This window comes from Scyliorhinus torazame, chromosome 2 (genome assembly GCF_047496885.1).
Source record: "Scyliorhinus torazame isolate Kashiwa2021f chromosome 2, sScyTor2.1, whole genome shotgun sequence".
In the NCBI taxonomy this organism is placed as follows: Eukaryota; Metazoa; Chordata; class Chondrichthyes; order Carcharhiniformes; family Scyliorhinidae; genus Scyliorhinus; species Scyliorhinus torazame.
This window is the reverse complement of record NC_092708.1, coordinates 239,000,671-239,027,540: the sequence shown is the minus strand read 5'-3', so window position 1 is coordinate 239,027,540 and position 26,870 is coordinate 239,000,671. Positions and strand designations below refer to the sequence as shown.

Genomic DNA, 26,870 nt, shown 5'->3' with positions numbered 1-26,870 from the left:
GCGGCTCCAGACTCCAAGACATTTAATGAATTGGTGGAACTTGTGGTGGACCACTATGACCCCAAACCATCGGTCATTGTCCACAGGTACAGGTTCAATATGGCCGAGAGAATCCCGGGGGGAGTCCGATATAGCCTAAGCAAGCTGTCTGAGCACTGCAATTACAGGCCATCTCTCCCAACGATGCCCTCTGTGCAGTGGGAGTTGCTGACTGAACTGTCTTTGGACCTGAAAAGGGCCATAAAGATCTCTCTCAGGTGAAAATATGGATAAAGGAGTCCAGGTGCTCCCAGGGCTTATCAGAGATGGAGGTAAATAACATTGGATGCCCCCCATTCAGGAGAAGGGCACCCCCTAAGAACAGAGCCTCTGGGTCACAGCCATTGCCTGAGCAACGTTGGGGCCAGGCCTCTTGGCCCAGGGCCACTACAACCAGGTGTGATGTCTCCGCTGAACCCCTGAAGGAGGACTCTCTGAGCGGTTGAAGGAACCATAGGGACTAGGAATGCCATTCGGCCAACGAGCGTGACGTCTTGGTCAAGAGACACACCAGTTTAGAGCCAGGGATTTCCACCTGGCACAGCCCGGGTGAGTGCATGCAGCTGAACTTGATCGTTGCACCCAGATTGCCTCCATCAAAGTTGCCATCCAGATTAATGGTCACTTGCTCGTAATGGAACTTGACACGAGAACCGCGGTCTCCTGATGGGACGGCAGATGTTCAAAAGGTGAGAACGTGAATCAAATGCCTAGACCTGAGGGATACTGAGTCCAGGTTGGCAACGTACACGGGAGGACCGTTGACCATCGGGCAGTACGGTAGCATTGTGGTTAGCACAATTGCTTCACAGCTCCAGGGTCCCAGGTTCGATTCCGGCTTGGGTCACTGTCTGTGCGGAGTCTGCACATCCTCCCCGTGTGAGCGTGGGTTTCCTCCGGGTGCTCCGGTTTCCTCCCACAGTCCAAAGATGTGCAGGTTAGGTGGATTGGCCATGATAAAATTGCCCTTAGTGTCCAAAATTGCCCTTAGTGTTGGGTGGGGTTACTGGGTTATGGGGATAGGGTGGAGGTGTTGACCTTGGGTAGGGTGCTCTTTCCAGAGCCGGTGCAGACTCGATGGGCCGAATGCTATTCTGTAAATGCTATTCTATTCTATTGCGGGCACAACGGTGACCCCAGTTGCCTACGGGCAATAGTCTGTCTGATTGCCTTTAATAGTGGTACGAGGTCCCGGACCCAGTCTGTTGGGCCGTGACTTGCTGCAGAAGCTTCACCTGGACTGGCAGCAGTTTTTAGGATGGACACAAGGGGATCATAGATCATAGAATTTACAGTGCAGAAGGAGGCCATTCGGCCCATCAAATCTGCATCGGCTCTTGGAAAGAGCGCCCTACTTAAACCCACACTCTTTGGGGGGGGTTTAAACTAATGCAGCAGGGGCATGGGAACCTGGATTGTAGTTTTAGGGTACGGGAGAATGAGAGTATAGAGGTCAGGAGCACAGATTTGACGTCGCAGGAGGGGGCCAGTGTTCAGGTAGGTGGTTTGAAGTGTGTCTACTTCAATGCCAGGAGTATACGAAATAAGGTAGGGGAACTGGCAGCATGGGTTGGTACCTGGGACTTCGATGTTGTGGCCATTTCGGAGACCAGGATAGAGCAGGGACAGGAATGGATGTTGCAGGTTCCGGGGTTTAGGTGTTTTAGTAAGCTCAGAGAAGGAGGCAAAAGAGGGGGAGGTGTGGCGCTGCTAGTCAAGAGCAGTATTACGGTGGCGGAGAGGATGCTAGATGGGGACTCATCTTCCGAGGTAGTATGGGCTGAGGTTAGAAACAGGAAAGGAGAGGTCACCCTGTTGGGAGTTTTCTATAGGCCTCCAAATAGTTCTAGGGATGTAGAGGAAAGGATGGCGAGGATGATTCTGGATAAGAGCGAAAGTAACAGGGTAGTTATTATGGGAGACTTTAACTTTCCAAATATTGACTGGAAAAGATATAGTTTGAGTACAATAGATGGGTCGTTTTTTGTACAGTGTGTGCAGGAGGGTTTCCTGAAACAATATGTTGACAGGCCAACAAGAGGCGAGGCCACGTTGGATTTGGTTTTGGGTAATGAACCAGGCCAGGTGTTGGATTTGGAGGTAGGAGAGCACTTTGGGGACAGTGACCACAATTCGGTGATGTTTACGTTCGTGATGGAAAGGGATAAGTATACACCGCAGGGCAAGAGTTATAGCTGGGGGAAGGGCAATTATGATGCCATTAGACGTGACTGGGGGCGATAGGTTGGAGAAGTAGGCTGCAAGTGTTGGGCACACTGGATAAGTGGAGCTTGTTCAAGGATCAGCTACTTCGTGTTCTTGATAAGTACGTACCGGTCAGGCAGGGAGGAAGGCGTAGAGCGAGGGAACCGTGGTTTACCAAAGAAGTGGAATCTCTTGTAAAGAGGAAGAAGGAGGCCTATGTGAAGATGAGGTGTGAAGTTTCAGTTGGGGCGATGGATAGTTACAAGGTAGCGAGGAAGGATCTAAAGAGAGAGCTAAGACGAGCAAGGAGGGGACATGAGAAGTATTTGGCAGGTAGGATCAAGGAAAACCCAAAAGCTTTCTATAGGTATGTCAGGAATAAGCGAATGACTAGGGTAAGAGTAGGACCAGTCAAGGACAGGGATGGGAAGTTGTGTGTGGAGTCTGAAGAGATAGGCAAGATACTAAATGAATATTTTTCGTCAGTATTCACTCAGGAAAAAGATAATATTGTGGAGGAGAATGCTGAGACACAGGCTATTAGAATAGATGGCATTGAGGTACGTAGGGAAGAGGTGTTGGCAATTCTGGACAGGCTGAAAATAGATAAGTCCCCGGGGCCTGATGGGATTTATCCTAGGATTCTCTCGGGAGGCCAGGGAAGAGATTGCTGGACCTTTGGCTTTGATTTTTATGTCATCATTGGCTACAGGAATAGTGCCAGAGGACTGGAGGATAGCAAATGTGGTCCCTTTGTTCAAAAAGGGGAGCAGAGACAACCCCGGCAACTATAGACCGGTGAGCCTCACGTCTGTAGTGGGTAAAGTCTTGGAGGGGATTATAAGAGACAAGATTTATAATCATCTAGATAGGAATAATATGATCAGGGATAGTCAGCATGGCTTTGTAAAGGGTAGGTCTTGCCTCACAAACCTTATCGAGTTCTTTGAGAAGGTGACTGAACAGGTAGACGAGGGTAGAGCAGTTGATGTGGTGTATCTGGATTTCAGTAAAGCGTTTGATAAGGTTCCCCACGGTAGGCTATTGCAGAAAATACGGAAGCTAGGGATTGAGGTTGATTTAGAGATGTGGATCAGAAATTGGCTAGCTGAAAGACGACAGAGGGTGGTGGTTAATGGGAAATGTTCAGAATGAAGTTCAGTTACAAGTGGCGTACCACAAGGATCTGTTCTGGGGCCGTTGCTGTTTGTCATTTTTATCAATGACCTAGAGGAAGGCGCAGAAGGATGGGTGAGTAAATTTGCAGATGACACTAAAGTCGGGGGTGTTGTCGACAGTGTGGAAGGATGTAGCAGGTTACAGAGGGACATAGATAAGCTGCAGAGCTGGGCTGAGAGGTGGCAAATGGAGTTTAATGTAGGGAAGTGTGAGGTGATTCACTTTGGAAGGAATAACAGGAATGCGGAATATTTGGCTAATGGTAAAGTTCTTGGAAGTGTGGATGAGCAGAGGGATCTAGGTGTCCATGTACATAGATCCCTGAAAGTTGCCACCCAGGTTGATAGGGTTATGAAGAAGGCCTATGGAGTGTTGGCCTTTATTGGTAGAGGGATTGAGTTCCGGAGTCAGGAGGTCAGGTTGCAGCTGTACAAAACTGGTACGGCCGCATTTGGAGTATTGCGTACAGTTCTGGTCACCGCATTATAGGAAGGACGTGGAGGCTTTGGAGCGGGTGCAGAGGAGATTTACCAGGATGTTGCCTGGTATGGAGGGAAAATCTTATGAGGAAAGGCTGATGGACTTGAGGTTGTTTTCGTTGGAGAGAAGAAGGTTAAGAGGAGACTTAATAGAGGCATACAAAATGATCAGGGGGTTAGATAGGGTGGACAGTGAGAGCCTTCTCCCGCGGATGGAAATGGCTGGCACGAGGGGACATAGCTTTAAACTGAGGGGTAATAGATATAGGACAGAGGTCAGAGGTAGGTTCTTTACGCAAAGAGTAGTGAGGCCGTGGAATGCCCTACCTGCAACAGTAGTGAATTCGCCAACATTGAGGGCATTTAAAAGTTTATTGGATAAGCATATGGATGATAATGGCATAGTGTAGGTTAGATGGCTTTTGTTTCGGTGCAACATCGTGGGCCGAAGGGCCTGTACTGCGCTGTATCGTTCTATGTTCACACTCCATCCTATCCCAGCAACCCCATCTAGCCTAAGGGCAATTTAGCATGGCCAATCTACCTAACCTGCACATCTTTGGACTGTGGGAGGAAACCGGAGCTCCAGGGTCCCAGGTTTGATTCCGGCTTGACCCACGCAGACACGGAGAAAGTGCAAACTTCGCACAGACAGTGACCCAAGCGGGAATCGAACCTGGGACCCTGGTGCTGTGAAGTCATAGTGCTAATCACTATGCTACTGTGCTGCCCAAAATCTGGAATTAATTTTCACCATTTGCTGTGATGGGATGTGAACCTGGATCCATGGAGCATTAACCTGGGTCTGGAGTGTTAATCTAATGACAACACCACTACACCACTGTTCCACGGATTATATGAGGTCCTAGGAAAATACTTGAAATGAAAATGAAAATCGCTTATTGTCACAAGTAGGCTTCAAATGAAGTTACTGTGAAAAGCCCCTAGTCGCCACATTCCGGTGCCTGTTCGGGGAGGCTGTTACGGGAATTGAACCGTGCTGCTGGCCTGCCTTGGTCTGCTTTCAAAGCCAGGGGCTGTGCTGAACAGCCCCTACTTGAGGTCTTGAGCCCCTACTTGAAGACTTGAGGTCTTCCACGATGGCCTAGGAAAAATAAAGGATGCCGTGGCCAAATTTACGTAGACCCTGAAGCCCAACCAAGATACTTATAGTTCTGCCCAGATCCTTAATACTTGCTAATGAAGGTAGATGATGAGCTGAACAAATTCGTGGAGTGGGCAGCTGGAATTCGAGGAGTGGAAGCTGGATAAAACTGCCCACCGATGTGGGGATTACAAGTTAACAGTGAACAAGACTTCTCGCTTGGATGGGTACCCAATGCCACGCATGGAGGACCTCTATGCAAAGCTATCTGGAGGACACTCCTTTTCTAAACTGGACATGAATCACGCATACCTCCAACTGGAGCTAGACATGACATCCAGAAGTTTTGTGAACATTAATACCCATAGGGTCTTTACGTATATGCAATTTTGCCATTCGGGGTATCATCAGCTTGTGCAATTTTTCAGAGAGTCATAGAGTGCATTCTTCAATCACTTCCAAGGCTGATGTCCTGATCACCGGTGTCACTGAAAAGGAGCGCGTGAGCAACTTGGAGGAAGTCTTGCGCCGGTTTTCTGAGGCAGGCGTGTGCCTTAAATGGGGGAAATACATTTTTCACGCAGAAGAGGACACGTATCTCGGGTAACGGGTTGACGGGTACAGCTTGCACCCAATGAAAAAGGTACAGTCAAGCCCCCACGCCTGAGGAGACGACCGAACTGCAGTTGTTCCTTGGACTAGGGAATTATTATTGAAAATTCATCCCAAACTTGCCAACCATCCTAGCACAACTGCATGCGATACTGAAAAAGCACCAGGACTGAGCATGGAGGACGCTGCAAGATGAGGCATTTGTTAAGGTGAAGTAGCAACTGTTGTCATCAGGCCTGCTGGTCCACACAACCCTTAAAGGCCTCTCTTGATCATTTGTGATGCCTTCCTATGCGGGATTGTGGCTGTTGTTTGCCACCGGATGGACGACAAAATGGAATGGCCAATAGCCTATGCATTGAGGAATTTAGCTGATGCGGAGGAAGAGCGCAATTATGCTCAGATCACGAAGAAAGAGCTGCTGTCATTTTCACGGTGAAGAAATTCCACCAATATGTTTATGAGCGATGTAGGGCCACAAGCCATTGCTTGGGTTGGTCAAAGAGGACAGGGCAATTCTGCTGATGAAATCTGCCTGGATACAGGGCTGGACACTGCTGTTAGTGGTGTACAAGTAGATGTTCGTGTATCACTCGGACACACAGATCACACACTGGGACGCTTTGAACCATTCCAGAATGCCCCCCCCCCCCCCCCCCCCCCCATACATCTCCCCCAATGACTGACAAGGTCATATTTTTTTTAAAATAAATTTAGAGTACCAAGTTAGTTTTTTTCAAATAAGGGGCAAATGAGCATGGTCATCCACCTAACCTCCACATCTTTGCGTGGGTTTCACCCCCACAATCCAGACAGGAAGAGAATGTGCAAACTCCACATGTGCAGTGTCCCAGGGCCAGGGTTCAAACCGGGGTCCTCAGCGCTATAGGCAGCAGTGCTAACCACTGCGCCAGGTGCCACCCTTGACAAAGTCATATCTGCCTTTAATTTTATGGACACCCTGACAGTCACTGCTGCACAGATTCGTGAATGGATGCAGAAGGACCCGGTTTTGATTTAGCCACATCGTCTTGCCCTGGGGTCAGGAAGGGAAAACTATCTGCGGAGCGGGTGGGTTTTGGAGGCCAAGCAGCAAGAGCTCAACCTGGAGGATGGCATCCTCCTGTGGGGACCCCGCGTTTTGATTCCAAGCCAGGGCAGAAAGTCTATACTTGGGCCTACACAATGGACACCTGGTAGTTTTGCAAATGAAGCTGCTCACCAGGAGCTACATATGGTGGCCAGCTTTGGATAGCCACATCAAACAGTTGGCACAACAATGCATCAGGTGTCTGGAGCATCAAAAACACCCAACAGTCACACCTCTCCACCCCTGGAAGTGGCCTGGCTGACCTTGGGTACGTTTACATGCTGACTTCGTTGGACCCTTACAAGGCTCAACATTCCTGCTGATAGTGGCCGTCCATTCCAAATGGTTAGACTCCATCAAATACTGTCCACTACTTTGAGGGTTACCGTTGAAAAATTGAGCCCCTCATTTAGTACCTATGGTATTCTGGAGGTACTGGTCATGGACAACGGTACCCTTTTATTAGTGAGGAGTTCTCGCACTTCACAAAGTCAAATGGGGTAAAGCACATTTGGATTGGCCCATATCACCTTTCTTCAAACGATCTGGCAGAATGGGCGGTGCAGACGTTCAAAAGGGGCATGAGGAAACAGACCACTGGATCCGTGGAGATGAGATCGGCGCGATTCCTATTCAGCTACCGGACCACGCCAACGCAACAACTGGAGTGGCACCGGCAGAACAGCTGATGGGCCGCAGACTGAGGACACGCCTCCGCCTTGCGTTCCCCAATATTAGGGGGAAGCTTAAAAAAAAAGGAGACGAAATCTCCAGAGACAGTACCGCAGCAAACAGACGCAGGTCAGGTGATTTTGGCTGGGGGACGCTGTATGCATCCAGAACTTCGGAGATGGTGCCCGATGGATACCAGGAACCATAGGGGAAGGGACTGGGCTGGTATCATACACGGTGAAAACACTGGAGCGGACGGTGCAAAAGCATATAGACCACCTCCGGAGCAGGGAGCCAGCATCAGGACAGGCCCCGCCGGATGAGCCAGTCCTTCATCGCTCCTGCCCGTCACCCAAGAGCCAGGGGACAACATCCCCTCGGAGTACAGACGCGGAATGTTACATGACGCCCCCCCCCCCCCCCCAAATCTCTGAATAGCCAGAAGTGCAACCGTGGGCGAAGCACACCACCCTTTATGACAGAGGGACTTGCGGACTTCGGGTGGATATGGATGTTGTACGTCCCACGGGGACAACCCAATTATTCACCCCATGGGCCTCGTAGAATACGAGCTGAGGAATGGAGACCCAACAGCGGAGCTAATCAATTTCACCAAGGAAACCAGCATCTTCGGATGGCCCCGACTTGGATTAGTTGTACTCTTCACCACTAGGCGGTTTTGCTTTGTGAAGGAAATACAATTATTTAGACTTACCTTTTCGGGAATCCCCATGACAGTTTGACTACATAAAGTGCTAATATCTCATTATTTGGTTTATATCAAAGAGGTAGTTTTTAGGGAGAGAGGCCCAGGAAATTAATTCTGGAGATTACGACCTAGGCAGCTGCAGGCACAGCCATCCGTGATGGAGCAATTGAAATGGGAGATGCTCAAGGGGCCAGAAGTTGGAGGAGTTTGGAGATATCAGGAATTTTAGGGCTGGGGGAGGCTCTAGTGTGCCACAGGCATGGATGTTGACACCACTCCTGTACTTTTTTCTAGTGGTTATTCTTCGTATTTAAGCTGGGCTCGTGAATGTTGGTGGCCTGTTAGCAAACGAATCACAGCCAAGCCCATCTTTCCCGCACTCCAACATTCACAAAATTGCAGTTTCCATTTGAAGTCATTGACCTCCTAATCTGAAGTTCATAGCCTAGCTGTTTGCAGATTACAATCTTCTTACCGCTAAATTGAGATAAGTTAGAAGAGAGATCAGCAATGAGCCAGGAAGCCTTCCTGGTCTCAGTTTCCGTTTTAGTGTTTAGTACCAGCAACATAATTTACAAGTTACTGCGTCTAAAAATACTTTTTTGTTTTTAAAGAAACTATATTTTATAGTTTTGATTCCTTTTGACTGAAATTGGCAACTGTGTACTATGGCTGCCATTTTACATTGAGAACATTTTCCATTTTAGCTCGCAGGATTCCCTAATTGCACTCTCTAGCCAACAGTGTGCATGTTCCCCTATTCAGCCAACATGGCTGACCTATGGAGCAGAGGTAGGACGGGGCTCGACTCATCCTCGCGGGTCAGATGGCTCAGTCGGGGCTTTGTTAAGGACACTGAGAGGAAGCTGAAAGGGAATTTCCGGTTGGCCTCCAGTTTCCTGATCTGGCGGAGGCTGTTGGGGTGGGTACTTTAACTCCCTGGAGGCAGGACCCAGCAACTAGCCGGCCAGGCTCCAGGCAGGCAAACAGGCCCTTTCTGCCTGGCTGAGTGCAGGTGCAGGCAAAGGCTGCCCCACAGATGGATTCCATTCTCCACCCCTCAGCAGTAGTGGGCTGGCTGCTTTTCCCATTTTAAAAATGTGAATGTTTATAAAGGTTGAAACCTTCACATTGAAGCATCCTCTCAATAAAATACCTGCTACTGCAGGCTGCTGCTCCACTCGCGCGGGAAGGCCTCTGATTGGCCTTCCAGCGTCAAGAGCACACCTGCGACTGTTAATTGGACAGGTTGCCTGTGTCCATGCCAATTAAGAGGCTGAATCAGTGAAAATTCCTGGTCACTGAATGTTTATGCTTAGGAGTTGGTTTGAAGCTCGGAAACAGTCCCTGCCTCTTGCTTCCCACCCCTAAAGTGAATGTTTCTCATGTGGCAAATGCATCATGAGGCAAATGGAAATGGATAATACCACTGGCATTTGTGGGGACCAAGGGGATGGGAGGAAATTATATTTCAGTGAGTTGGTCTTTTAATGTTTAAAGATGGTATTGCTTACTGCCTGAGGGCTTGGCGAAGTCTGGAGCAATGCACAAAACATGCTGGTAAAATAATTACATTTTATAATAGATTCCCACTATTGATTCTAAAATCGATTAAAATTCAGCACTACTTTGCCTTTTAAGAAGGATTAATCAAGGCAGTACAAAAAGTTGTGCAAACTGCAATTGTGTATTCCAGTCACTGGGCGAAAGAAGGTTTGAAACAGAGGCCCTAAACAGTTGGTTAGCTTGGTGGCTTATTGTTTTTGAGAAACAGGAATGAATAGAAGGAACATAGTTCTGGGAATTAACCTTGGAGCTTGTTCATGTTGAGGGAGGAATTTTATCCCCCCACAAGTATTCCCATTTTAGTTGGCAGAGTTGGTATGGAGTATTAGGAGAATCCAAGTCAGTTGGTGAAGTCAAAGCCAAGACACACCGCTTTTCTTTACTGAGAGAGTTTATTAAATTTGCTCAGACTCATAGCTCTACTAGCACCCTTTAAGTGTCTCATCTGTCTCTCATTTAGAGGGTCCAATTCTCCAGCCTCGTTGCATTCTCGCCCAAGCGTACCTCGGCCGGTGAATAGCGGGGGAGGTCAAAAACAAAATTCGCGGCAGGTACCAAACAGTTTGCAATACAACTGGCCCGCTCCCGTAGGCGAAATCGGAAACCAATTATCACCACTTAAGCCCCATTTCCATTCAATCAACGAGAGCGTCCCCATATCCAACGGCCTCCCGCCATTCAGCGGCCTCCCCAGCGAGTAACGCATTAGTACTCCTTTTGGAAACTGTGAACCTGCTGGAAGGGCTTCTGTGGGGAGCCGAGGAGATGAGTCGTCATCTTTGCTCACAGGCAAGGGGCCCGGGGGTGCAGGAATTGCCACCCCAGTACTCGGCAGGGGGTGGGGGCCCCTCCGCATGGGTGTGCAGCCATGGGTGGGTTGGGGGAAGGCGAGGTGCTGTGGGGGGGAAGAACCAGGGGGCAATCTCTCACATCACCACCATGCCAACCCCTCGACCGTGTGTACCCGTTCCGGGAGCAATCCTCGTCCCTGCCTGTCTGGCCCACTGATCACCCATAGTTCCCAGCCCTGGCAGTTCCCCATGGTTCGCACCATGGTGTCGACGCCACCAGCGTTGCTGCTCAGTGACTAGGACATGCTCTGCAGTGCCTCAGCCATGCCCACAGGTGACTGGGACAAGCTCCGCAGTGCCTCGGCCATTCCCATCTGAGAGTGGTACATGTCCTGCAGAACCTCATCAAGGTCGCCTGGTACTGGGTGACGTACCCCAGCAAGTCAGACATTCTGCCGAGGCCCTCGGCCATGGCCGTCGCCAACTGTGCGACGGCCTTGGCCACCTTCACTCATGTGCTGACGTTATGCACCAGTCTCTCCACTGCGGTCGCCCCCCTAGCAGAGCAATGTTCGCCTCGGTGCCACTCATTGCCGGCGACATCTCCTGAACCTGTTGCCTCTGGGACTCCTCCAAGCGGCTATGGGTCTGCTGGAGTGACACTGACATCTCCCTCTGAATGTCCCGGCTGCTCCCTGTCATCTCCATCAGCTCCAGGTAACCCATTTCCACAAGCTCAGCATCAGGCTGGGGCCCGGCTGGGTCCTGGGATCCAGCAAGCCTCCGACCGCTGTCTCGCCTGGGGGTCCCTGCCTCCACCTGATGTACATCAGCAGCAATGTGGTGCTCACAAGATTGTGCCCCAGAAGCCTGTCCACTCATGTCCACCGAGGTGTGTGTATCTGCGCTGGTGGAGGGTGGGGATGACAGCTGTGCTGCGACCAAGGTGGCATCCTTGGAGCTCTCCTCCGAAGTGTTCTCCTCGGAGTTCTGATGGGCTGGCACCATCGGCTGGTGGACCTGCGGGAGAATGGATATGTGGTCAGTGGGAGAGATGGGACATTCTGTAAGGCAATCGCTACTCACGTTTGACATGTTCCCCCGGGTGGGGCCCGGTGATTCCTCAACTTTGCAGCATCTGCAAGCCTCTGCATGGGTGACCGATCTGTCCTCGGCCACCCCGGTCACCTCCAGGCCCGCTCCTCGAAGGTCACGAGGATCATTATGTCTGGCACCCCACCGCCAGTCTGGTGATTGTGGGAGAGCTTTTCCTGCAGAGTCACAGAGAGGGTGTAGTTAGCCACACGCGTGGTTCAGTGGTGTGAGGGGGGCTGGTGAAGGTGGGGTTGCGGGGGGGAGGGAGGACTGTGGGTCACTTAGAGAGTTGGGGGGTGGATGCTCCATTGGGGTGGGGGTGGGGGGATGTTGGTGTCTACTCATTCATGCTGCCCTGTGCCCGGTGCATGTCGTTGACCTTCCTGCACTGCTTGCCAGTCAGTCCTCTTGGTCATACTGTTCGAACCATTGGCTGCTGCCACCTCATCCCAGGCAGCACTGGCTGCCCTGTGACTCACACTCCAGGACCTTCGGGGGAACAGGACATCCCTCATCATCTCCACCGCATCCAGGAGACTCCCCATGTCAACATCCCCGAATCTTGGGGCTGGTCTCCTTGGCGCCATTATTGCGAGCTGGCTGGGGTCAGCTGAGCAAGTGCAGCTTAAGTGCGGTTCGACCTTATTAGCAGTGGGCTGGCGAGCGCGGTCCCGGCGAATCAGCTAGCGAGGCGTTATTTGCAGCAAGAAGCCTGTGAGGCCTCGTTAAGTGGACAAATTAATGTTGAATTGCATTGCTGGTTTTGTTGGTCCGAGCGCCGGGAAGCTCGCGGCAATTCCCGCTTGCTGACACACTGAGAAATGTTTCCAAATACTTGCGCCCATACTATATTGATTAGGACAGAAAATAATAAATTAAACACAAATGACAGGGGGTGACTCTGTTGGTGTCAAATGACTGTTGGTGCATTTTTACTGAAACATAAAATCAAAAGGAAACTCAATAAATTCAATCAAAATGTCATTCTTGGGGGTGATGATGCACCCCTGGCCCGCAGTGCCTACTGGATATGGAAGCTGTTGTAGACGGAGGGAAAGACTCCATGAGAGGCTAGGCTGACAGGATACAACTCTCTTTATTCTCACACTAGATACAGCAATCATCCTCGCCACTCCCTGCAGGGTCTTCCCGAACTGATTCCAGGGTTTTAAAAATTATTTTTACAGGATGTGGGCATCGCTGGTTAGGCCAGAATTTTCCCATCCTTAGTTGCCCTTCAGAAGGTGGTGGCGAGTTGCCTTGAACCGCTGCAGTCCTTCAGATGCAGGTAAACCCACTGTGCTGTTAGGGAGGGAATTCCAGCAACCGTGAAGGAACGGTGATATAATTCCAAGTCAGGGTGGTGAGTGACTTGGAGGGGAATCTCCAGGTGGTGGGGTTCCCAGGTATCTGCTGCTCTTGTCCTCGATAGTAGTGGTCATGGGTTTGGAAAGTACTGTCTAAGGAACCTTGGCGAGTTGCTGCAGTGCATCTTGTAGACGGCACACACAGCTGCCACTGTTCGCCGATGGTGGAGAGAGTGAATGTTTGTGGAAGGGGGAGCAATCAAATGGTCTGCTTTGTCCTGGATGGTGTCAAGCTTCTTGAGTGTTGTTGGAGCTGTACTCCTGAATTGTGTCTTGTATATCATGGACAGGCTTTGGGTTGTCAGGAGGTGAGTTACTTGCCGTAGGAGCCCTAGCCTTTGACCTGCCCTGGTGGTCACAGTATTAATGTGGCTAGTTCAGTTTCTGATCAATAGTAACCCCCAGAATGTTGATTTGTGGGGGATTCAGCGATGGTAATGCCATTGAATATCAATGGGCGGTGGTTAGATCCTCTCTTTTGGGAGATGGTCATTGCCTGGCACTTGTGTGGCGCAAATGTAACTTGCCACTTGTCAGCCCAAGCCTGGATATTATTGCGGTCTTGTTGTATTTGGACATGGACTGCTTCATTTATCTGAGGAGTCACGAATGGTGCTCAACATTGTGCAGTCATCCGCAAACATCCTCACTTCTGACCTTATGATGGAAGGGAGGTCATTGATGAAGCAGCTGAAGATGCTTGGGCCTAGGACACTACCCTAAGGAACACCTGCAGTGATGTCCTGGAGCTATGATGATTGACCTCCAACCGCCACAACCATCTTCCTTTGTGCCAGGTATGACTCCAACCAGCTGAGAGTTTTCCCCCTGATTCCCATTGACTCCTGTTTAGCTAGGGCTCCTTGATGCCATACTCAGTCAAATGCCAACTTGATGTCAAGGGCAGTCACTCTCACCTCACCTTTGGCATTCAGCTCGTTTGTCCATGTTTGAACCAAGGTTGTAATGAGATCAGGAGCTGAATCACCCTGGCAGAACCAAAACTGAGCGTCCGTGAGCAGGTTATTGCTGAGTAAGTGCCGCTTGATAACTCTGTTGATGACTCCTTCCATCTCTTTGCTGATGATGGAGAGTAGGCTGATAGGGCAGTAATTGGCTGGGTTGGATTTGTCCTATTTCTTGTGTCCAGGACACACCTGGGCACATTTCGGTGTAGATTCCAGTATGTTATAGCGGTTCTGGAAAAGCTTGGCTAGGGTGTGGCAAGTTCTGGAGCACAAGTCTTCAGTACTATTACTGGAATATTGTCAGGGTCCATAGCCTTTGCAGTATTCAATGCCTTCAGCCATTTCGTAATATCACGGGGAGTGACTTGTATTGGCTGAAGACGGACATCTGATGCTGGAGACCTCTGGAGGAAAATGAGATGGATCATCCATTTGGCACTTCTGGCTGAAGATAGTTGCGTATGCCTCAGCCTTGTCTTTTGCACATATGTGCTGGGCTCTTCCATCAGGGGCTGTTTAGCACAGGGCTAAATCGCTGGCTTTAAAAGCAGACCAAGGCACGCCAGCAGCACGGTTCAATTCCCGTAACAGCCTCCTCGAACAGGCGCCGGAATGTGGCGACTAGGGGCTTTTCATAGTAACTTCATTTGAAGCCTACGTGTGACAAGCGATTTTCATTCATTTCATTTCATTTCATTTCATTTAGGATGGGGATATTTGTGGAGCCTCCTCCTGCTGTGAGTTGTTTCATCGTCCACCACCATTCATGGCTGGATGTGGCACTCAAGTAGTTCTGTGTTGTAGCTTCACCAAGTTGACATCTCATTTTTCGGTATGCCTGATGCTGCTAATGGCATGCTGTCCTGCACTCTTCATTGAACCGGGGTTGATCCCCTGGCTTGGTGGTAATGGTAGAGTGGGGGATATGCCGGACCATGAGGTTGCAGATTGTGGTTGAATACAATTCTGCTGCTGCTGATGGCCCACGGTGCCTCATGGATGCCCAGTCTTGAGTTGCTAGATCTGTTTGAAGTCTATCCAATTTAGCACAATGGTAATGCCACACAACACAATGGAGGGCATTCTCAATGTGAAGATGGGAGTTTGTCTCGACAAGGACTGTGCGGTGGTCACTTCTACCAATGCTGTCACGGACAGATGCATCTGCAGCAGGCAGATTGGTCAGCAGGCAGATTGGTAAGGGTGAGTTCAAGTGTGTTTTTCCCTCTTGTTGGTTCTCTCACCATCTGCTGCAGACCCAGTCTAGTAGTTTTTTCTTTTAGAACCCGGCCAGCTCAGTCTGTGGAGGTACTACTCAGCCATTCTTGGTGATGGACATTGAAGTCCCCCACCTAGAGCATATTCTGCGTCCTTGCTACCCTCAGTGCTTTCGCCAAGTGGTGTTCAATATGGAGGAGTACTGATGGTGGCCGGTCCGAGTTAATCATGAGGTTTCCTTTCCCATGTTCAACCTGAAGCCATAAGACTTCCTCCGGTCCAGAGTCGATGTTGAGGACTCCCAGGGCAACTCCCACCCGACTGTATACCACTGTGATGCCACCTCTGACGGGTCAATCTTCCCGGTGAGACAGTGATGTCTGGGACATTGACTGTAAGGTATGATTCTGTGAGTATGACTATGTCAGGCTGTTGCTTAACTAGTCTGTGAGACAGCTCTCCCAACTTTGGCACAAGCCCCCAGATGTTAGCCAGGAGGACTTTGTCGCTTCTGGTGCCTGGTTTGATGCCAGGTTGTCCGTCCGGTTTCATTCCTTTTTTGTAGCGGTTGAATACAACTGACTGGCGTGCTAGTCCATTTCAGAGAGTATTTAGGAGTTAACCACATTGCTGTGGGTCTGGAATCACATGTAGGCCAGACCAGGCAAGAACAGCAGATTTCCTTCCCTTTGGGGCACTGGTGAACCAGATGGGCTTTTATGACAATCGACAATGGTTTCATAGTCATCATTAGACTTCTAATTCCATACATTTTTATTGTGTTTAAGCTCCATCACCTGCTATGGTGGGATTCGAACCCGGGTCTATAAAGTTATTATCCTGGATGTCTGGATTACTAGTCCAATGACAATACCACTATTCCACCGCCTCCCCAGCTGGGGTTTAAATCTTATGGGGAGTTCCTCTAATTGGGAGGAGGCTCCACCCCCTAGACACTTGAGGTAGTTCATATTCTGTGGTATAGGAGGGGAATCGGATGCAAGACAAGTTTGTCCCTCTAGGCGATCGTAACAGAATTGTTCCCTATTTGCTCAAAATACTTAACTAAGCAATGTCCTTTTACAGGTGTACCCTAACATGTAATTAACATACCATTAACATGGGATAAGGTATGAAGCAGGAAAAAACACTTTTTATAAGCTCTACAGTTCATTATCAAATCAATCTCTAATTTCATAATTGTTCCCAGTGGAACCTCAGCAATTTGATATAGCTGGATGTTGACACATAGTTGGACAGATTTGCTTGAAACGTGAAATAAATGTCAACTATGAGTTAGATTTTTATTATTTATTTAAAAAGAAATGCTTCTACTCCCTGGGCTCAAACCCACTATTATAGACAAAAAAACAATTCTTTCACATCAATATAGTTTCCAGTGAAGGTTCAGACTATGAGAGTAAAATTAAATGGAGGGGCATATTGATGACAGTTAATTATGTTGGTGAAGGGCATAGTTGCTTCAACACTTAGAGCGTATACAAAGAGAGCTTGCTGGAACATTGGGTTGGTGGTTAGGAGGTAGAGATATGTAGTGCATTTTGTGAATAAATCTACTATCAATAAAGGGATCTCTGTTTATTTCATATTTCACTATCTGGCTTGGACCCATATGACAATGAAGGCAGTTAAATGGAATGGACAAGTAGAGCATGTTATTGCACCGAGTTAGCTTTTATATCTGATGGGTTCTGGAACCAGTGAGTTCCTGCCTGAATACAGTGTTACTGTTTGGCATGGTAAAGGTGAATGATGATTAGAAGGCAGAAACCAATCAGAAAAAATAGAAAGCGGTGAGCTACAGGATTTGACAATAGTTGTTGAGCAAAGGGTATGAAGTAACAAATATTTTGTATTCTGGGAGTGGTGCTTTCTTATTACTCCAGCACTTTGTGCAGGTAAGAGGTAAGAACAACAATTTTAAAGGGCAGCACGGCAGCGCAGTGGTTAGCACTGGGACTACAGCGCTGAGGACCCGAGTTCGATCCCGGCCCTGGGTCACTGTCCGTGTGGAGTTTGCACGTTCTCCCCATGTCTGTGTGGATTTCACCCCCCCAACCCAAGAGATGTGCAGGTTAGGTGTATTGGCCACGCTAAATTGTCCGTTAATTGGAAAAACAACAATTGGGTAAAATATTAAAATAAATTTATATTTTAAAAAAGAACAACGTTTCTACAAAGGGAAAAATTAGACTTAACAACAGCTAACAAGGGACGAGATTCCTCTTTACGAATAAACATGAATAGGATAATATCGAACAATGTACCAATGGATGTTTTTACGCTATATATTACTAACTGAGTGGAATTTTTGGGGGGATAAAGGAGTTTTAAAACCAAGTCAACAGCAAGTCGGGATGACGTCAGGTTTCTGCTGATTGCGGCCTTGTTGAAAGTTGATCACTTGGAACGTTTTTACAGTCAAATTTTAAAAAAGCATTTTCCTTCAGATTTGGAATTGATGAGCTTGGCAATGCCATTGACAGGGTGTGGAGATGCCGGCATTGGACTGGGGTGAGCACAGTAAGAAGTCTGACAACACCAGGTTAAAGTCCAACAGGTTTGTTTTGATGTCACTAGCTTTTGGAGCGCTGCTCCTTCCTCAGGTGAATGAAGAGGTATGTTCCTGAAACATATATATAGACAGATTCAAAGATGTCAGACAATGCTTGGAATGCGAGCATTAGCAGGTGATTAAATCTTTACAGATCCAGGTGGCACAGGGCTGCTCCTGACATGAAGGCAAACTGGTGATTTGTCTGGCACTCCATTCATGCTGTTGGAGGATCATTCACTTCCTCACCAGTGTGTGGCTCCATGTTGCTGATTCTTACTATCACATTCCTTACTTCACTGAGGGCACCCTGTTAGATAACACTGGTGGTACCACATTGGATAAATGGGCCTTTTTCTGATTGGCAGGCAGTGACTAGTAGGGTACCAACCCCAACTGTTCACATTAGACATTAATGATTTGGACAAGGGAACTAAATGTATTATCTCCAAATTTGCAGATGATACAAAGTTGGGTGGGACGGTGAGCTGTGAGGAGGATGCAGAGATTCTTCAGCGGGATTTGGAAAGGCTGAGTGGACATATGCATGGCAGATGCAGGATAATGTGAATAAATGTGAGGTTATCCACTTCGGTTGAAAAAAATAGGAAGGTAGATTATTATTTGAATCGGTGTAAATTGAGAGAGGTAGATCATGCATCAGTTACTGAACGTAAGCATGCAGGCAGTCAAGAAGGCAAACGGTATGTTCGCTTTCATAGTAAGAGAATTTGAGTATAAGAGTAGGGATGTTTTACTGCAATTGTATAGGGTGTTGGTGAGGCCACACCTATAGTATTGTGTGCAGTTTTGGTGTCGTTGTCTGAGGAAGGATGTTCTTGCTATGGAGGGAGTGCAGCGAAGGTTTACCAGGCTGCTTCGTGGCATGGCGGGATTGTTGTATGAGGAGAGATTAAATCGATTGGGATTATATTCATTGGAGTTTAGAAGAGTGAGAGGGGTTCTCATAGAAACTTTCTAACAGGATTAGACAGGGTAGATTCAGAAAGAATGTTCCCGATGGTGGAGGAGTCCAGAACTAGGGGTCATCGTTTGAGGAAAGGATAAACCTTTTGGGACTGAGGTGAGATGAAATTTCTTCACCCAAAGAGTAGTGAATTTGTGGAATTCACTACCACAGAAAGTAGTTGGGGCCAAAACGTTGTCATTTCAAGAATAGGTTCTTCCCCTGGAGGTGGAGGACAAATGTGAACGGTGCCAGGGAGCCCGGCTCAGACATGTCGGGATCTGGGCAACCTTTTTTGAGGCAACATCCAAGGTTGTGGGGGTGAGGGTGGAGCCATGCCCATAGGTGGTGGTCTTCGGGGTCTCTGAGCAGCCAGAGCTCTTCTTATGGAGGGGGGCCGGCGCCCGAGCCTTTGCCTCCCTAATCGCCTGCCGAAGAATCCTGCTCTGTTGGCGATGGGCAACACCACCCAAAACTGCAGACAGGCTGTCCGACCTCTCGGAATTCCTCCAACTGGAGGAAATGAAAAATAAAATTCAGCATCCGTGGGTCAGAAGAGGGCTTCCACAATTTGTGGAAACCATTCACTAACTTGTTCCATGACTTGTTTGTAGCTAGCAGCCAATGGAGCGGGGGTGGGGGTTGGGAGGAGTTCTGAAACGCAACGGGAGGGAGGGGGAAGGGAGCTGGGGGGGGGGGGGAAGCAAAAAGCCCACAGGGAGAACCATGGGAAACAGGCGGCATAGCTGCGGAGGACGGGCCTGAGGACAAGAGGGAGGGATAGGGCAACACCAGCATGCTGGGTAATACATGCCAGGGCCAACATCGGGAGCCCAATCAGGGTGGTGGGGGAGGGGGGGGGGTGCGGACATGTAAATAGTCATAAGGTTCTTGTTTGAATATGTGTCTTTTCTCTTTTCATTTTGTGTGTCTCTTCCCACCTCTCCGATGGAGCTCTGTAAATATGAAAGCATGTTCCTTTTCAGTGATTGCTAGACTATGTACCATAAAAGATGAAAATCAATAACATTTTTAAAAAACCTCACTGTGATAATGATGAGATAATGTATGTTTATTGAGGGCTAAATATTGAGCAGGAAACTAAGGATAGCTCCCTTCTCTTGTAAATAGTGCAATGGTCTCATTTATTGTCCACACTTGCAGGAAGATGGGGACTAAAAACAGGAAATGCTGGAAATACTCAGTGGGTGGGATTTTCAGGTCACGCCGGCCCTGAATCCGGAAATTCCTGCCTGAGGTCAATGGACCTTTCAGTGGCCTGCCAAATTTTGTGTCCCACAATGATTCCCATGGCGAGCGAGACTGGAAAATTTACCCCAGTTAGTTATGGCAAGTAGCTTTGGAGAGAGAAACAGAATTAATGGTTCAGGTCTGTGACCGTTCCATCAGACTGGGGAAGGTTAAAGATGTAATAGATTTTGAGCAAGGAGTGTGTGGGTCAAGAGCAAAAGGAAGGTCGTTGATCGGATGACAGTCAGGAGAGATTGAGTGACAGAAGGACTAAAGGGAATAGCGATGAGGTAGGAAGAGAAACAAATAAACAAAAGATGTACCAAGAGCAAGCGTGTGCCAGAAAGCGAAAATGAGAAAAACACAGAAACCTGCAAAGAAAAGGAAACAAAATAGGCGGGGGGCAAAACTTGCATTCTGAAATTGTTGAACTCCCATATTTAGTTCAGAAGGCTGTAAAGTGCGGAATTGAAAGATGAGGTGCCGTTCCTCAAGTTTACTTAAGCTCCACTGGAAGAGTGCAGCAGGCCCAGGATAGAGATGTCAGTGTGAGAGCCAGGCAGAGAATTAAAATGTCAGGTTGGCAGAAGCTCGGGGGTCACATTTGCGGATTGGACGGAAATGTTCCGCAAAGCAGTCGCCAGTTCTCCATTTGGTCTCCCGCTGAAGAGCAGCCAATGCAGTCGACTAAATTGAATCAAATACATACAGATGGGGCCTCGGTTTCACACCTCATCCGAAAGACAGCAGCACCGATAGTGCAGCACACACACCCTCACTACTGCACTGGAAAGTCAGCCTTGAATTTCATGCAGCAGGTTTGGAATGAGGCTTGAACCTGCAACCTTTTAACTCGAGAGATAAGGATGCTATCAGCTGTGTCACAACTGAACACTAAATAACGTATTTCTGGCTCTATACTGATACAGCGCTTCCTTAACCAATTCTACTTTTGAGCAGTTACCCAAGCTTGCTTTTCCTTATACTTTGATCAAATCTGTTAAATTCTATAGAAGAGATACTGTCAAAGCACAGGAACAACACTGCCAGCTCGTTTGTACATTTTGCTGTTCAGAATATTTTGCTCAGTCTGCCTCCTTCCATCACCCCCCAACCCCATCCCGCCGCACCCCCACTCCTCACCCCCCCTACCCCCCACACAAATCCCAGGACGAATTCTATCATGAAGATTTTTGAGACCTTTTGAAAATGGGTTCACTAACCACCCAATGATGTGTCAGCCTGGGGGAATAATGAGCATACAGAAAACCCCCAAGAGTGCATGCACTTTAATGGAAATCTAAAAACAGCGCAATGTCAGCTTTCTCCCGAGGTAAATCTCTGAGAGACACCTTCAGATATAAAAATGCAGGTCGTTGTGGTGAACATAAATGTGTCACCTTCAAAGCTATAGTCAGGTTAGCAGAGAGTGTGTTTGTCATGAGCGAACATGACAATTTAATATGTACCATTCACTGTTTCCAAAAACTTGTAATGTCTGGCAAAGCAGTGGATAATCATTCTGGGGTCAAATGCTAGTCACTTGCACTTGCAGTACTAGGTTACAGATTTTGGCTGCACTTTGCTTCACCTTGCAAAGCTGACTGATGGTGAGCACAAAGGACTGGGGTCGTCAAATGAACCTTGGCCCTTTTATAATTTTCCATCAGTCCATCTCTGTGACCAATTGGTAGACTGTATTCAGAATATAATATGGAGTCTGAGACAAGTTATCCTGAGGAAGAATATGGATCACAAACCAAAGTATAGGTGAGGGAGCTCACTTGCCCTTTTTTTGGCTTTCGTCCTGTTGCAACCTGTGGTCACCTTCCAAACCATGTAAGTGCCTCTTTCATCCATTGTTAATGATCCCCGTTGAACTCCAGTGGGCAGGTAGAGTGGGCTAAATGTAGAGGCTACTCTGATAGCGTTTGGGTGCCTGCTTATCCTCGGGGGGTCTCAATTGCCATTGACCTCCGACAGTAAGTCTTAACATTTTGTTTTGAGATATGTTCCCTTAGAAAGAAGATAAGTGGTTATTGTTCCTAATTGAGGACTGAGCATAGCAAGCTGCAGCTATTAGTAGTCTCATAGAATCCCGACAGTGCAGAAGGAGATCATTCGACTCATCGAGTCTGCACCAATCCTCTGACTAAGAGCACCCTGCCTAGGCCCACATCCCCACCCTATGTCCGTGACCCCAACTAACATTTTGGACACTAGCATGGCCAATCCACCGAACCTGCACATCTTTGAACTGTGGGAGGAAACCGGAGCACCTGGAGGAAACCCACGCAGACACGGGGAGAACGTGCAAACTCAGACAATCACCCAAGGGCAGAATTGAACCCGGGTCCCTGGTGCTGTGAAGCAGAAGTGCTAACCACTGTGACACCATGCCGCCCACTGTTGAGTGGTATACAGCTCAGAGCAAGATTGGTACAGCAACCAAAAGAGAAAATGCTGGAAAATCTCAGCAGGTCTGGCAGCATCTGTAGGGAGAGGAAAGAGCTAATGTTTCGAGTCCAGGTGACCCTTTGTCATAGTTCTGTCTCTTTTGGTTTCAGATTCCAGCATCTGCAGTAATTTGTTTTTATTTAGATTGATACAGAGATTGATCAATTGTTCTTTTTATTTGTTTGTTTCTTGGTTGCTCTTTGGTTTTCCCTTAGTTTTTTAAAAGAACAATATTATAAAAACTTTTGTTAATTTTGGATGGATAATGCAGTGATGGGGCCAGTACGTCACTTATACATAACGTAGTTATAGAAATGTCTCTTTCTCCTTACTTACTTGTCCACCCACTTACTTGTCCAACAATAAAACTGTCAAATCTCGTTGTTGCTCCCTGAGATAATAATGCAGACAATTCAATGAAAGTGAAATTGACGTGGAGACGATGAAATTTGTCGATTTCACTTGGCATGACTATTTCGTATCCTGGTGTAATAAACCTTGCCGTTTGCCGTTATGTCACCCTGAGAAGAAATAAAATCACATTTGCATTAACTTTTTAGTTCCTTTCCTTGCAGGTTGTAATGATCACTGGGCCATTGCCTTCATTTTTGCCACTGGGCCAAATTTACAAATGTACTTGTAATTGGAAGCTTGTTTGCAGCCTATTATTCTTTTCAGAGTCAGCCTTGGGCTTCTGCAGAGCTCAAATGATGGAGTCTTGATACTGAGCAGCTTAAATGAGGAAGGTACAATGATATAATCTTTGTTCATCATCTTCACCAGGGGTGGCAATGGTGATCCTTAACTTAAACCCATCCAACCCATCCTCTTTCACTCAAGGGGAAGGAAGTTGCTTGGCGATGTGCTCTGGAAAGTGCATGCACATTCCAGGATTGGATTACAGGCAAATCTGGCTGTGAGTCTTCTACTTTAATTTGTGCGCAGAATAATAATAATCACTTATTGTCACAAGTAGGCTTCAATGAAGTTACTGTGAAAAGCCCCTAGTCGCCACATTCCTGTTTGGGGAGGCCGGTACGGGAATTGAACCTGCGCTGCTGGCCTTGTTCTGCATTACAAGCCAGCTGTTTAGCCCACTGTGCTAACAGATAGTGGAAGGTTGCTTTGCACAGACAGAACTGTACCCAATATGAGTCATCAGCTCCAGGTGGGAAGAAAGGGATGTAGTCAAGAAGCCTGAATTAATCCCAACTTTCTTTCATCTCTTCACCTGAAGCATAATTGTGACAGTTATGAAAATGAGAACCGGCAATAATCATCTCATTATTCTGTGCCACCCGCATAAGGAATTTTAAATCTGCCTAATGGTGAAATGGGTGATATTCAGCAGCTTCTTGTCTCTATCCTTCCTGGGGCAGGTACACCAGATAACTGCTCCAACCCAGGTGTGAAGGAATGGCAACAGGAAATTCGAACTGAGCTAATGGGAGTGCTCAGTTGGGAAATTGAATGTCAAATTTAATTCAATGTAATAACAGTTCTGAAAATTTTCATTGAAATATTGTAAATGGATTTTATAAATTGGTATTAGCTTTTTGACTGCCAAACATTTTTGCAAATAAAAACTTTATTTGAATTTCAATCTTCCGTGTGTAATTTTAATGTTTTCAGATCCATTTTTGTGTTAGACTGTGGCAGATGTCAGAGAAGCATAACTTGCTTAAACCACCTCTGGGAACTCTTGCCTACTTGAAATGACAACAATTATTTTTATGTCTGTGCTTTGATGAGGCCTGAGAAGAACAGTTTAGCAGCTGTGCTCATTACCACATGAGGGCAAAGCAGCAATTATTGTTTTCTGTTTGAACTCGATAAATAAAATTTTTAATACTTCATGGACAGATTTATTAGGCAAAGTGGAATTGGCATTGTGTGTATGAAGTCCACTGTGTCTAAATTGTCAGACTGCTTGTCCAGCAGCTGGTTTCAGATGAGCCCAAATTTCCTCCAACCGAACAAAGACTGAAGCCATTGTCTTCAGTCCCTGCAACAAACTCCGCCATCTCGCCAGTGATTCCATCCCTCTCCCTGGTTACTGTTTTGGGCTGAACTAGGACAGTTCTCTATCACCTTGGTGTGCGACTGCCCTTTTGTCAGCCCATCTGCCAAATCCCTCTTCCACGAGCATGACCAAACCATTGCCCCCCCTGGCTGGCCTGTCCAGTTCCACGCTCCACAAACTTGAAATCCTCCAAATTCGCACCATGTCTCACTCCTGCATGACCCCTGTGTTTGCTGATGTACGTTGGCTCCCGTTTATGTAGGCCTTGATTGGAAAAAAAAAATCTCATCCTCCTTTTCAAATGCCTCCATAGTCCAGCCCTTCTCTAACTCTGCAACCTCCTCCGGCCCCAAAACTTAGTTCTTTGTAGTCCCCCCCCAACCCTGGCCTCTTGAACAACCCTCCAAACCACTCACAAACTTCAGGCTTCTCTCCCTCCCATTCATCCTTTAAGATGCTTCATCAAACCTACCGGTTTGGCCAAGCTTTCGATCATCTTACCTGATACCTGCAGAAGTAGCTCAGTGGAGAATGTTGTTTGATAATGCTCCTCTGAAACAGGGAATGCTTTATTACTTTAAAGGGGCAACATAAATAACTTTTTGAGGGCATGAGTGGTGCTCCATAAATGTAACATTTATTTTGATACAGAATACATTTCCTTCTCTTGTGCCTTTTACAGAAGCAGGGCTTAATAACCCTCCTGAGACCCATGGGGACTGCCCAATTGATTTGTCCGTGGGACTCGTGGAATGCGAGCCCACCCCCACCTCCACTAACGGGGCTCGTAAAATTGCTTTCCAGTCCGAACTGGGACCGGCGTCATTGGTAGTCCCATTGGGACTGTAAGCCACGTTGCGGCCTTTGGTTTTGTTGCTGAATTAAACTTTGTTTGAACTTTGTGTCGGACCTCCTGTGCTTTTATACAGGGATTCATGTCACAATGGTTCCTTGGACTCCCATTACTTTTCATGTTCACTCTACAGGTGCCTTTTGCTTCAGTTGGGCGACTTTTCTAATGCAAATAAAATGCCTTTTTCATCATCTTGGAGGAGGGCATTGACTGGATATTGCTTTGTAAAAGCAGATGATCTGCTGCAGTTCACAGTAACATCCCATGATCTCTGCTCAGTTATGCCTGAGTTCAAATATTGCCAATAATATCAAATGAACCACGGCTTCCTTCAGTACAGATTGTTGTAGTGATCTCTATATGTGCATGTACACAAGGAGTTAAGGTGTAATCAGTAGCACCACATGATCACTAGAGGGCCGGAACAACAGGGGTATAAAAGGCAACAACAGTGGGTCTCTCTCTCTCTTGGGTGCACTGTGACCAGGGCAATAGCAGACTAGTTCAAATGGCTAGTGGAGTTATGTATAGTTACTGTAGTTAGATCTTGTTAACCTTATCACTAGTATCAAAGTTAAAGTAAAGAACTCATGCAATTATTGTTATAGTTACTCAATAAACCTTTTGTTACTACTGGACGAGTTTGAGTCTTCTTCATCGAGATTCATAGAATTTACAGTGCCGAAGGAGGCCATTCGGTCCATCGAGCCTGCACCGGCTCTTGGAAAGAGCACCCTACCCAAGCCCACACCCCCACCTTATCCCCATAACCCAGTAACCCCACCCAGCACTAAGGGCAATTTTGGACACTAAGGGCAATTTAGCATGGCCAATTCACCTAACCTGCACATCTTTGGACTGTGGGAGGAAACCGGAGCACCCGGAGGAAACCCACACACACACTGGGAGAACGAGCAGACTCTGCACAGACAGTGACCCAAGCTGGGAATCGAACCTGAGACCCTGGAGCTGTAAAGCAATTGTGCTAACCACTATGCTACCGTGCTGCCTTTCATCATTAACCAAGGATTGAGAAGCACATGTTACCTTCCACACAGGTAACAAAACATGGTACCAGGCGTATTGGTTTTAACAGAACTAATTAGATTAGGTTAGACAAAAAGAGAAGAAAATTCAGACCGGATATTCGACTGTGGAAGACTTAGCAGCAAACGGATCCTCAACGACTAATTATGGGACTCATTGGACCTCTGGGGCAGCTGGAAACAACCAGTAATTTAAGTTATAACTGGAAAAGATTTCAACAGATATTCCAAATATTTATCGCAGCTAATGATTTAAGGACGGTCTCTGATGCAATGAAAATAGCACCACTACTCTCAATAGGAGGGCATGCAGCTAGAGAAATCTATAATTGCTTTAATTACTTAGAAGGTGAAGACAACACCAAAATAGAAGTAATACTCATAAAATTTGATGAACATTGTAAGAGTCAGTCTGGTGAGATGCTGGAACGATTTAACTCTTGTCATAAATGCCAGAGAAACAGAGGGCCCATCACTTATTTTATTACAAATCTTAAGTTAATACCACAAGGCTGTGATTATGCTAATTTCAGAGACACTATGATAATGGATCAATTTCTGGACTATCTGACAAAAATTTGAAGTAAGAACTTTCACGCGATA

At 47.3% G+C, this 26,870-nt stretch overlaps 1 protein-coding gene across 4 annotated transcripts in view; it reads left to right on the top strand.

Moving 5' to 3' along the window:
- The window catches only part of LOC140396632 (alpha-(1,6)-fucosyltransferase), a 1,055,147-nt gene that overhangs the window by 228,339 nt on the left and 799,938 nt on the right, over positions 1–26,870 (top strand). The gene's annotated exons all lie outside the window — the stretch shown is intronic.